The sequence below is a fragment of the Festucalex cinctus genome, chromosome 10 (genome assembly GCF_051991245.1).
Source record: "Festucalex cinctus isolate MCC-2025b chromosome 10, RoL_Fcin_1.0, whole genome shotgun sequence".
NCBI classification, from domain to species: Eukaryota; Metazoa; Chordata; class Actinopteri; order Syngnathiformes; family Syngnathidae; genus Festucalex; species Festucalex cinctus.
The window spans coordinates 20,796,460-20,810,622 of NC_135420.1; the positions used below are offsets into that span (position 1 = coordinate 20,796,460).

The 14,163-nt window shown below is 37.7% G+C and overlaps 1 long non-coding RNA gene across 2 annotated transcripts in view; it reads left to right on the forward strand.

The window, feature by feature from the left end:
* The window catches only part of LOC144026692 (uncharacterized), a 40,971-nt gene that overhangs the window by 5,901 nt on the left and 20,907 nt on the right, over positions 1-14,163 (forward strand). Inside the window, exons 1-2 of one of the 2 annotated variants that reach the window (XR_013285263.1) lie at positions 5,934-6,077; positions 6,421-6,573. This is a non-coding gene — a long non-coding RNA (uncharacterized LOC144026692). Of the gene's footprint in view, positions 1-5,933; positions 6,078-6,420; positions 6,574-14,163 lie in introns of those variants that run through there. The other variant, XR_013285264.1, reaches the window with a different exon arrangement.

Here is a 14,163-nt window from a genome sequence, read left to right on the forward strand (position 1 = left end):
TAGGGACATTTACAAAGGTGTGACCCAAGCACAGGTCGAAAATTGTTTTCCTGGTTCTAAAGACTTGAGCACCATACCTGAGTGAAGCATGGTGGCGGTATCATCATCCGTATTAGGGCTTAGGCAAATTGGAAGGAATTATGAGCAGTTCTAAATAGCAGTCAGTGATAGCACAAAAACCTTAGGCTTCTGATAGAATGCAAGAAAATCCTACTCGACATCCAAATGTTATTTCGGGTTAATCAGAAGCACTTTAAATGGTGGCAGGTTTATGGTGACTCCTATTTAACATGAATTTGAATGTGATTGGTTCATTATGAACACAGCCTCACCCTCAGTTATTAGAGGGTGTGTGCACTTGTGATTAATGGTTGAAAAAAGTTTTGAAAAAAAGTCACCTTAACCACATTTTTTCTAGGCCACTCAAATGTGGCATTTGAACAGGGGTGCGTAGACTTTTGCATCCCCTGCGGTCACATCTAGAGGGTATCTGATGGTGTTGAAAATGACATCATTGCTTTCATTTGCTCATTGTCGGCTGTTGCCATGCCGACGATAGGCTAAACCTATTGCTGAGCATATGGCACAAAATGAATATTTGCAAGAGCGGAGTCTATTTTAATAAAATATGACGCTCGGGGCATGGGAGGTTCACTGAAGTAATGAAGGTTGCAGGCCAAAGATGTGCACCGTCATTATTCTTTTTTTTTTTTTTATGTTATACTTGTGATTCTTTTCGTTTGGGATAGTGGAGACTGTGTAATTTGAATAACCAGATTGTTGCAACTTTACATGTCTGCTGTGTGCATACTGCTAGCCAAATATGGGACAATCTGTTTCTACTCATTATGAAAAAAACAACTTTGGAATTGTATTTTTTCATCACGTGTTTTAAGGAAAGTGTTCAGTAGTATACAAAATTACTACTGTCAGCCAAAAACCAAAAGCAAAACCAGATCCGCATTGATGAACGCACAAATACAGATAAGCTAATAGCGCTAACAGGTCGGCTTCTGTTTACTGAAGATTTTGATAGTTGATACACGTGTCTATATGTTGGTATGTGGTATAGCACGTTTGACGAAACTGTTTTGGTCGACGGGGCTGAGCTTTTTTGTTTAATACAACACAAGGAAACAGTTTTAATATGTTGAAAAACAACATATCTCCACTACAGCTTCCATTATGGCATTATAAGAGTGATCATGAGCTTAGTTTTACCGCCATTACAACTGCAACTCCCCCCGAAGAGGTGCTCAGCTTTTCGTAATGTCTAATATCAGGCCCAAGGTACCAAATAATCTTTTTTTTCTTTTTTTTTCTTTTTTTTACTGCGTTAAATTGAGCCCCTTGGCGTCACTTCACTGCTCTCCCTGCATTTCACAGCTTTTGCTCCCTCACTGTTGTCTTCAGCGCAGACATCTTCTTTATGCTTCACTGGCCGTCTGATAAGAGCCAGAGAGATGGGTAGAGGCAGGGGGGGGGGGGGGGGGGGGGGGGGGGGGGGGGGTGAGGGAGAGAGAGAGAGAGAGAGAGAGAGAGGGGGGGGGGGAATGAAAAAAAGAGAGGAGGCATTCAAAGAGGTTTAGAAGCCGCTCAGTCCCAATTTTAGCACTTATGGAAGCCTTTTGAGCATTTATTTGCTATCCCCAGAGCATGGACGGATCTATCTTAAGGTCTAGTATGCTTTTTGCCCTCACTTGTAAGACAAATTCTGCGCAATATGCTAAGGGAACACTAGAAGGACAACTGTCTTACATGTAGGACCTGACCGACATGGATTTTTTTTCTTTTTCTTTTTTTTCAAATCCAATAATTGGTTGAATAAAATTCTGTAGTCCCTTAACCTTTACAGCAGTAAAGATATGAAGTACAGGCATATTGGATTGTTTTATATACATTGTCCTTTAGTATTTGATTAACTTTGTAACATTTTGGGGAATACAGGGCTAAAATATATAAGTATATAAAAAGTATATTATTCACAAATCTTTTTAAAACTGGGGAAAAGTTTTTTTGTTGGTTTTTTTTTGCAACATGGTCCTGGTTGATCTCTTATACTCTGCTGCCACCTGCTGGCCGTTTTTGTAATAACTACCATTGCTTTAAGCATTCTCTTCAGTTCAGAGGCTGCATCAAAGCCTTCTCTATGCTCTAGCATAAAAAAACCCCCAAAACAAAACGTATAAATGCATTTTTAGGGCCATGGCAATATTTAAAAAGACTATAGAATATAATAAACTGGCACCGAAAGTCGCTTAAATAACAATCAAATTGTTAAGATAGCATCACTAAACTGCTTTAGTAATCTAGCTCTTCTGTTTGTCGCCATATTGTTAGTGAATACAGCGCACATTTGTAGGCACGCTTTGAACTAATTGACAAATAAATAAATAAATAAATAATACTAAGCCTGTCCTGACAAACTCAATATAGTCAATTTATTAATTGCCTAACACCTTAAACAGTCATATTGATACCGCTTTTTTCCATTCTACAAGACAGACATCCCTCCTGTCATAGTATGTTTACGAGTCCAAGTATGAGTACAGATGTACACTATCGGCACCGACATCTATAACAGTATTGTCTTGTTACATCCCTAAAAACTACTCAACCTTCGAAGCTGTCTAACAGAAACAAAATGGACAGAAAGAGGAGCACCAGTTACGCTTCTATTGGATGAAATTGTCTTCCTTCTGATTGAGAGCCACAGAAAGTCACAAAATCTGTCTCATCGAGCAAGTCTGCTTTCACTGACTGACTCAGAAAGCCCAATAAGCTGAGGTCGAAGTTGTTTTGATGAAAAGCAAAAGCCTTTCTTTCTCTGGGCAGCTTTGTCCATGGATTTTTTTTTTTTATTATTGCTGCTCTAAAGGCCCTTTTCATTATGATAAACTGCTTCCAAATCCCCTCAATATTGTGAAAAAAGAGACTGCCAGGACAGAAAATGAACATGAAACAAAAGCAATAAAGGCTACAGTAAGATATCACAGCTATGTTTGTATGCAATATTGTTGTGTTTTGTGGAATTGTACAACATTAGAATGCACCACAAGTGCTTCAGTTCGGACATTAGACATTCGATGTTACATGCGGTATATCTGCCGTAATTGGCCCTGAGAAGTTATAGCTGCGATTGTGACAGTTAGACGGCACACAGAGCGGAATATCTGATGATCCGACAGCCAAAGCAGACACAGCATGCTTTTAGCCAGCGTCACTGTTGGAGGGGTTACAGTGGAGGGAGTGGGGGGGCACATTGATTTTTAACGGTTGGACCACTCTAAAATCTCTTCAGGCTTTAGTTTTTCTGTCTCCTTGGCTGGATTTTTCACACCGCCTCAGGCTGGAGCTTTCCATTTAGCTGGAACGACCTCAGAAAATACAATACAGTGAACCCACACCTATTTATTTATTTTTCATCCTCAGCTTTTCGGCTGAAAGACTTTCCACACACCTCTAAGATGCAAGTACATGGCACCCAAACTTGGGCTAATAGGAAAGTAGTAAATTCTGCCAAGAAATATCTCAAAACGTCTGCTTCTAACTATGTAAAAGTTTTTGTTTTTGGTTTAAAATGGCTTACTTCTTCTACCGCTACTTCTTCTTTGACTACTTCTACTTCTTTCTACTACTAGTTCTTCTTCTACTTCTTTTACTACTTCTACTTTTACTACTTCTATTTCTACTCTTGTTATTGTTTTGGAGCCTTGTAAAACTCACTTTTATATTTCTCTTTGATATGTGTCTAATGCTAAAATGTTAGTTAAAAAAAATGCAAAACTTCTTTTTTTATTTTTTTTATTTATGTATTTATTTTTTTAAGTGCGACTTATATTCCGAAAAATAGGATACTCCTTTTTTTTTTTTTTTCTTTTTTTTTTTTTTTCTTTTTTCTTTTTTTCTTTCTTCTATCTTTGCAGGCAGGGCTTGTTCCCTATCCGCTTACAAATACGTTTGTTTGGGTTTGTTTGTTTTTTCCCTGTATATGCACCCAAAGCATGACCCCGGAGCTCGTTATTTAACATTCGCAAACTCGGAGAGGTTGGGCTGTGTCATTATTTATCACCTCGGGACCTTACCTATTCTCTCTCGTCAATTAAATTATACAGTTGGCATCTTGGGCCACCAAGGCCGAGGTGGTATTAGTTTGTTATTATCATGAAATTGAAATGAGCAATTAAATATGTCTCCTAGCTCACAAGTAAACACACAACATGGTTTATGGAAATTGTGTTAGGGCAGAACACTTCTGCCGGTGTTTTTATATGCAGTAATGTTATTATACAGTCTAAATGAATATCGACAACGCTTTTGCCAGAAGCTCACAAGAATATTCCAGCCAGAGCCCGCACAATGTGATTAGTGCGGTAGTTTGGTGCAGCTAAGTGCTTGTTTCAAAAGGTCTCCTCACGACTTATCAAAAATCTCACAGCATCCCCACATGTTTCTCTTGCAAAGTAGTCACACTAACTGACACTTGTCAAAAAGTAGAAGTACTGATTCAACTCTTTTCCTTAAGTTACAGTTCAGTGCAGGTAGTAGAACCCAAGAGCAGACACAGTTTATGCGATGAATATTTATTCGAGCTGTCAGTATTGGATAAATAGTGTGAAATTTGGACAGGGTTACATGAATAGCATGAATACGAGCTGATTTGACCCTGTACATGTGTTACCGCCAAATTTGTGTTCAAATATCCATTGTTTCAGGGGTGTCAAACTCATAGCTCAGGGGCCACATGGAGGAAAATATATTAGCAAGTGGGCCGGATTAGTAAAATCATTATATATCATTTTTAAATCATCGCCGTCAATTACACCCCTGGTTTAAAGTGTTGTAGCACAAAACTAGCAGGGTCATTCCTAAGGCAAAGTTGTTTGGTTGTGTAAATCCGTGTAATTCTCTTGTTTTATACTTAGTTTGACAGAGAACTTCAACTAGGAGTGGCAAGGAAATTGTTAACTATTTGTCAAACTGCTGCTCGTGCTAGTCTCCACATAAGGCAAGAAAGGAAGTGAAGTGTCTATTAAATGTTTACATTTTAGCTAGTATTTTAATGGAATAATTTTTTTTGCATGTTTTCATCCATAACGTAAAACCAGTTTGTATTTTGACACAGAAAGATCATAAATATGTTTGAGTGTGTTGCCTTCCATATACCCTCATATACATAGAAAAGGTCACACTAATCCACCTCAGTGCAATCAAACATCCATTATTCATTCACCTTATGCAAATATAGGCCACCTTTGCACTCAGGTTACAGCCACAGCCACACACACCTGATATTCATCTATTTGTGTGATTATACACTCAGCATCCAGCCTGTGATGTACCACCAAGTGGTCAACCACCGATTAGCTAATCACATGTTACGTTCACTGTTAACCAAGAATTTGCAAATGTATGTATCATTTTTTTTTATTACTATCAGAAAACATATAATAAAGACTCAAAGCAGCTGCTGTTTAAAAGATACCACAGTCTGAAAAAATATGTTCATTGTCCATGTCCAATTTTATATTATTCATTTGAAATAATTTTACCAACACCCCAAAAAAATAAACCAAATATGTGGGGCCCCACTGTAATCAATTTCATGCATTGTAAACTTAAGTAGGCCTACCAACTATGCCTCTTCAACTAGCATAGTGTTTGTTTCACATTATGTTAATATTCAGCCTTTTGATTTTCATTGATGATGTATTGGACTCAACACATCCATGACAGCAAGAAGATGGAGATACTTTGGAAAGATGGACAAGCAAGAAGAAACAAAATGAGAATAAAAGAAGTCTAGATAAAAGCGGCATGCCAGATAGAGAAATAATTGCTGCGAAAACGGTGCAGCTGTACCGCTGAGGCCCAATTAGAGCTCCATTATAAAATTGCCATAATGGCTCATCATTTAACATGCTGTACCGCGGCTCATGGTGGTGATTTTGTACACGGCCGCCATGCCATTAATCCATAACGCCTTTCTCGCTTCACTCTACTGTCAGAGAAAAGGAGGGAAAAAAAACAAAAAGACTGCGTAGGTGAAACTTATTTCACTGGAGGCGGCGGTGCAGGTGAGGAATACCGGAAAACCCAGACACTGATAAGTATACTTTATCTCATGAGATTAACTTTATCTCATGAGCACATCCTGATCTTACTGCCTATGCTGTGTGCCATATAGAAAGAAAGATACAGTGAACTCTTTTCTCACTGTGTGTTAGCATTAGCATTAAGCTACGGGACTAAAGGCCAAGCTGTATGTTTGTTTTAAATACATGACGCGTAATTCTCCTAGCTTTATGTTTAGCTTGACAGTAAACTTCAACTTAATGTTGTATTAAACAGCTTGAAATCACTTTTTTAAATAACTCCCAAATGACACGTATCTTCCTATTTATGTGCTCTTTCTGTAAGGCCCTGAGATGTCACCCAAACGCCCAGCTCCATGTTAGCGGAGGAGTAGTTAGCAACAGCTACCGACTGACAGCAGCATGATGAAAGATTCCGGTAGAGTGTCTCCAGGCAGATGAGACAACTTGTGGAGTTGATGCCGGAGAAAGCTGGAAGGTAAATTTTCAAGATAATACACAGAAAAGTTCACTATTTTGCTGTGGTTATCGGCTGCTAGCGGCTATTTGCTGAAGTTAAGGTGCAGGAAGTGTCCAACTAAAGATAAAAAAAAAGTCATTTGTTGTGACATGTATATGTATTTAAAATACAATATCTATACTGAGTCAAAAAAGTAGTAAAATGCTTAAGAGGAATGTAGTAACCTAATGTACTTAGAAATCAAATAATTCATAAGCCATTTATTTTAAAGGCTAATGTTACAAGGCGAGTTTTAAAGGATGCTAAATATTATTTTGAGTCAGTGTTTCCCTTATTGGGCAAGGGCAAATATATGTTACACAACACTAAACAAAAATGCCGCAAAAAGTATATACGCCGAAATATGGTTTCTTGGCTCAATTTACTAACAAATGTACAAAGTCAGCGTGAAATCTGGGCCTGTTCAGTTGAACACAAAGCTATTATTCTGTTGTGTGATTGGCAACACAGGGTAATTGTACCTTCTGTCATCTACTTAAAATGCAGTTATTTGTTCTGCCGCTCAATATTCATCGCTGGTATAGGTAGAAGAACAAAGATATATTATTTGTTAGGAAATAAAAAATACATTTTCAGTCAGGGACAATAAAATTACACTATTTTACACAGTGCAGCAGATTATCTCTCATGGTACAGTGTTTGGGAATTACTGGTTTGGGGGTTTTAAGGTATTATATGCAGTTATGGCAAACGTTTACATCTAATATTTGCTAAATTTTTCTATTTGCGTCAGGACTAACTCTCAGTAATTGCACTGTTATGCATACAAACAAGTTTACTCAATGTAAACTGTTAGTCCGCACAATAATGAGTTAAAACCATAATCAACAATATCAACCGACTAAAAGTAGCGGTGGGACTCTATGAATACAATTAAATGATAAGATGTCTTTTAATTGGAATTGTTGGTCACGTGCTGTCAGGCAGTTGCTGACTGTCAAAACAAATGAGGAAAAAAAATCCTGCTAATACTAAAAGCAACAAAGCAATGTGCTTCTGTTAACTGTGCCCAAAGTTAAATTGGATGTTTGTGATCGTCACAACATGTTTTGCTATCTTGAATGGTCTTTCATTTCCAGTCAGAACTGGGACTCGGCACAGTGTAATAATCAGAATGATTAAGTTTGCACGTGTCTCTCTGAGGCTCGCAGGTGGCGAAATGTTTTGTGCTGGAAAACATAAGCAAGCGCACAGACGCCATCTGGGTCGGCTATCATTGTTATTATGTCCTCCTGGAAGGAAACATTCATTCGGAATCCTCCCAGCACGCACTGCTGCTGAATGAGCATTCACACACTGGGGGCTGGCTTCAATAATGGACAAAATAATAGATGAGTTCTTTTGCAACTGCCCTGCTTTTATTTGTTATTATCAAAAGCTTTGCAGAAAAGTCAAGGTTTTTTTTTTTTTTTTTTTTTTTTTTTTTTTTTTTTTTTTTGTAGGTACAATATAGTACTTCGATTTTTGTTGGAGCAAATACAGGTCAATGGATCAGCATCGTGTACTGGAGAGAAAATGTCAAAATAACCTTGTTCCCAAGAAGACATCTTTTGGCTTGAAGGAGACGTAATGCATGTTTTTTCCCCCAGAATTTAAAACAGTTAATAGGTAATTTGCTTTTGTCAAAAAATCTCTAAAAGCAACTCAAAGAGGTCAAGATATGCTGAGAAATATATACGCTTAGTGTGGTGTTTCAAACAAAAGAAAAAGCAAAATGAGATATTCCTACTATGATAGTGAACCTGAACTGTCGTGAATACGGGTGTCAAAATTATTGCGTTAATTTTGAGTTAATTTAAAGTTCCTTTAACACCACTATTTTTTTTTTTTAACACGCGATTAATGACTGCCCATTACTTGGAAAGCAGCAGACACATCCGTGTCAGAATTTGGCAGTAATAAATGTAATTTAAAAAAAGCATATATTTGTGAAGACTGGGGTCACGCTGTATTTTACAATTTTAAAAATGTGCAGAATTTGACAAGTTATTTCATGTTAAAGATTAGATGGCTCTTAATATTATATTGTAATATTACAAGAAAAATGCACTGAGATGTCACCAATTATGCCATCTAGTGGCAGAAAATGACCAACATAAATCAATGTCATATCTCTCTCTTTTTTTTCTTTTTTTTTTACAGTAGAGTATATATTTTTAATTATAACTAATTTTGATCAATTATTATGAAATTACTGTACCAATGACTAAAAGATGCAACCATATTTATATTAGTATAACATTTTTAGGGAAACTTAGGGAAAACATGTATTGTACAATTAGAATAGATATCAAATTTGCGATTAATCGTGAGTTAACTATTGAAGTCGTGATTAATTACGATTAAAAATTTTAATCGCCTGACACCCTTGGTCGTGAAGCATACTGGAGTCTTACACAATCCAGCCAACCCTCACGTATTGAATATTCTCATTCATCCAGGTCATTTCATTCTACTATTTATGCGCCATATTGGAGGCACACCCCACCCACGAATGGCATCATTCTTTTGGAATACAAAGCAGTCAATAGCCCCATGATCAATGCATAAGTGATTTACCGCCATCTTGTGGTATCTATAGGCATTTATAAACCTTTTTCGGTGAGCGTCAACTACTTGCGTTTTTTCTCTATTCAGGGCAGTAGCAGTAATAGAACTAGTGCAAATGTCTTTTACCACACAAAAAGCATCAGCCTGTCTCTTCGGAGTTGAAGTGCTTCTGATGGTGAAAATCAAGCAATTTTCAGCTTCATCAGCTAAAAGCAAAGTGACAATGGCTTAATTGAGCTAATTACCTCTAATGAATATGATGGCGCACAGTGCGTCTGGATGTGACCGAATGAAAGGATGAGTAATAGCAGATATGAACATTACCCGGCTATTTCACGAGCGGAAATGTCACTCGCGGCCTGAACGTCATTTGGCCCAAAATGGGCGCCGAAATCCTACAGTAGCACAAGTGCTTATTTACATTGGAGGAGCTTCACTTTGACGTTCGTCACCACGTTGTAATTGTCAGCGACGGACGGGCAAAGTCGGTGCCGAAGGATAATTGTGTCAGGGAGGCAGCGCTATCTGCCTTTCCTACATGCTCGGCTGAATGCTGTAATTACTTTTATCACAAGCCCGTGCGCCACTCAGACACGGAGAGCTTTCACTTCTCAACAGATTTGCCTTTTCAGTCGCTCACGCACGTACACGTACGCACGCAAGACACACGCAAATGCCAAAGGAAAATTGAGTGTACAGTGGAAGCTCTGAAGTCAAGCGCAATATATGTATGTCTGGCTGTTGTCATTTCAAATCAAAAGGTAAACAGTGTGAAGTCAATTGAAAAATGAAATGACATTAATCCTTTTTTGTCTCCTTCCAATAAAACTTTGTAATGTTATCACACTCTGAAAATATCACTCTAAATATTAGACTTTACACCGATCTCATTGGCTGGATTGGGATCAGACGATATTGAGCATTTTATGCAAAATCGGTGATCGGCTGTAATGTCTTTTTAGCCCGATCAATCAATGACGTCATCGCTCCACGAAATAAAACATTACATGTTATATTTAATGTTTATAAGAATTTTCTGGTTATTTTTTTGGCGTCATGCATTTCAATTTCGCTGTTCGTGGGACATTTTCAACTTTAAATTCTTGAATCATTTAGCCATTTTCAGCAATAAAAAGTTAATACTTTTTTTTTCTAAGAATTAATTTGATTGCTTCATTATTTTTCAAGTACAAATAATACCTGTAAAATCCCATTTTGCTGTTGTCAACGGAAAATATATGCATGACCAAAATTAAAAATAAATAAATGAATGAATAAATAAATAAATAAATATAAGTAAATATGAATACGAAAAAAAAACTAGTTTAAAATTTTTTAACGAAATCTAAAAATAAATGTGGAAATTAATACAAAAAATAAATATATAAATAGAATTAAATATCAATCAATAACTAAAAATGCTCTGTTCTCACATCCATTTATTTCATGCTGCAGACGCCCTGTCAGCACAAAAATGTTATTCAAATGAGGGGGCGGTCCTAAACGTGTCTTGGGTTGGACTCCGCTGTTGCAATCTGCCTTTCAACGGTCCAGTGAGAGGGTCGACATACATATCTGTTTTTATTATTTATTAATTAATTAATGTATTTATTTATTTATTTTAAATTTTGGCAGTTTTGTTCCTCCACAAAAATGACATCACAGGTGCTCATAGCTCAGGTAACGACCAATCACTGCTCACCTGTTTTCTAGGTTTGGTCATGTGACACAAACGGAGCCATGATTGGTTGTTACCTCATCCCTGAGCACACATGATGTAATTTTCTGGTGACAAAATGTGTGTGTGTTTTTTTTTAAGGTATTACTTGTACATGAAAAATAATGAAGTTATCAAATTAGAGACCACACATTATTAAAGCCTTCCTGCTAAAAATAACAAAATGACTCAAGTATCCCTTTAAATGTTTGTCCGAAAGGTACGTCACCGCCACATAGAAATTACATTAAAAAAAAACTTGAAAACAACCCAGGCTGATGAAAGCTCATCTCTCAGCCAAGTTGCATCACTTCAACATACAGTAATTCCTTGGCACCAGATATTGTACTACTTTCCTATTTAGACAGGGCTTTGGCATCTTGTGGCATCTTGGGGTGATTCAGATTAACTGTAGTGGTTTTATTGAGCTGCAAAATATTCTCAAATTATAAAATTAGAAATATTTAATATGAGGCAAAACAGCTGTCATTAACCAGTTGAAAGTGCAAAGATCTGTTTTCAAATTTACAGAGTGAAAGGAAAATATTTGTTCGTGCTCTTGTATTGGATAACATTCTTTCATGAAGGTACATATTGTATGCAATCACCTCATTGATTGCGTTTCCCGCAAACCCAACCAAAATGTCCCGATTAAAAATTGCATAGCAACCATCACTAAGCACAGCGGGCCACTTGTTGAAGTGTTGATTTGGCATCACAAGAGGATAACGCTTGAGTTTTGTTCCGTTTATAAGCCGCGCACTCATGCCGACAGTCGGATGAAGAAAGTCGAATTCTGTCTTATCTTTTTTCTCTTTTCCTGTGAGCTGCTAAGATGAAGAGGAAAAAAAACAGTTGTTGGTCCAATCTGAGGTTCATATCTCACAAATGCAGTCAACACTCTGTGCGTGTTTACTTTGCTGTTTCATTTGGACTTCAGTGGTCAGGGGGCGATAATTGCGTAAACAGCGTGGAGCTCGCCGAGCGTCTGGATGGGGAAAAATAACTTCTTTCAACTTTGTGTTGGAGGACTTGAAAGGCATGTATGTGTGTCGTCAAGTGTGTATTTCACACACGTTGAGAGCGGTAGGAGCACACAATCATATGTCTGAAAAACATGCAAAGCATTTTGAGCGGCTTTAAAGCAGAAGTTGTCAGAGTTTTGAGTCCCGAGATTCTCTTACAGGGGAGATTTTCATCACAGAAATTAAAACATCATGTATATGTGTGTACGTATATACATAATATCTTGTAAATGTCTTCTAAATTTCTAAACACGACAGAGAAGTGAAGCCAAATTTGAATTTGTAAAAACAAATGAGGTTTCGAACTAGCAACTATGCTATCAACTTTCTTATGCCTACACATAATTGCATTTTTGAGCTGCAAAAAATGAAATCCTCTAGTGGCTGGAACTTATCCCACCAGGCTTTTCCACGTTGTGCAACGAGGCACTCTAAAGTGGCCGCGTCAGCTCGAAGTCACAGTCCACATGCTGGCTGTTATGTCGGACTTTTTTTTTTTTTTTTTTTTAAACTTCCCAAATTTGCCCAAAAAATGCTCATAATGATTATATTATATGTTTTCCACAAAGAACATAAAATATAGAATATAATAATTAATTAAATATAAAATAAAAAATATTCTGGGAATTGAAAATATATATATATCGGACCTTGATCTTCCTCCTCTCTGTGACATTCACACACTCGTGGTGGACAATGAGGCACTCTGAAGAAGTCGCCCCCACCCAAGGCCATGATCCATCCACTGGCTGTCAATTTCAATTCAATTAATTTCACAGCATTTCAGTTTAGCATTAGCTCCTTAGCATTCACAGTTTTTAACAGAAATTATCGGGTTAGTTTAGCATGTTTGTATTATGCGCTTTCAAAAATGATATGACCCCCAACATACAGCTCACAGGCCTCAATTTAAGAACCACTGCCTTTAATATAATATTAATGCAACTTGCACCCTGACTTGCATTATGCATGTCCAGCGGTGCCTCGTAAGTGTGCATTGTTGCAAATGTTCTGCTTCCTTCCCTCCTGGCTGGGTGGTAAACACGGTTCGGCGAGCTGAGCCCTCACAAAGAACCGCAGTCGCCGCTTAATGACCTGCCGCTGACGAGGCCCTATTTTTTATTTTTTTATTTTAGAAACATGAGAAAGCGCCGCTGCCGCTACGGGGGAACCCGGCTCCCGCAATTCATCTTCATTTTAATTGGGAACATGTTGTCTCTCGCTCTCTCTCTCTCTTCCCCCCCCCCCCCCCCCCCCACACACACACACACACACACACGTTAATAAACCAAAAGCCCAGGAGCCATTTTTCAGAAACTCATTAATGCACTGTGAGGTTTGCAGGTGTAAAAGCCAGCAGGAAGAATACCACATCAGAGAAAAGTGGAGATGAATTACTTCCTCTGTCTTTTCATCCATCATCTATAGAGTCTTGGCTTTTTGTATCTGCTGTCAGTTTTCGTATTAATATCAGTCTTTGGTGTTAATTACGGCAAAATTAAATTGGCAGCATCACATAACCTCTGAAAATAATTAAAAGCCTATAAGAGGCAGAAACTTTTTTGTGTGGGGGTGCTGGAGCCTATCCCAGCAGGCTTTGGGCAGGCGGCGTGGTCCGCCCTGAACTGGTTGCCAGCCAATCCAGGAATAGTAAATAATAATAAAAAAAAAAATACTACTACTACTACTACTACTAACAATAATAATAAACTAAGCTGATGAGTCTTCTTCGCCTAAAGACTTCTGTCCATTTCTCTCTCACTCTTATGAGGCGCTCCCCCTAGTGGCCCGCCAAGTAATTGTTCAATAAATAATGAACAATGGAGCCGTTATTGTGGCTGTATATTAACTACAAATTTCCTCAACCCTTTTGTTCAGTGTATATGCAAGTTCATCCTAAAAACAACAACAAAAACAGTGCATGTTTGGCATCAGGAGAAATAAATAAAAGTACGAAAATAAATTTTTTTGTCAGTTGCTTTTCCTATAAATGAATTGGAAAAACTGGCTTCCATTCAGATTTTTGTGAAAAAGGTCAATTCCTACTCTTTGTGTAAGTCAGTGTTTATTACATAAAAAGAAAATAAAAAAGCACACAACAACACATACACACTGGAATCCTGTATAAGTTGGTTTGCCACAGTCCAAAATGGCCACTATCTGCTCTGGAGGAACATTCAAGGGACTGAAAAGCTCTTATCATCGACAGGCAAAGTAATAAAACAGGCAGCTCAGTCGTATTTTAAAAAAAGTGAG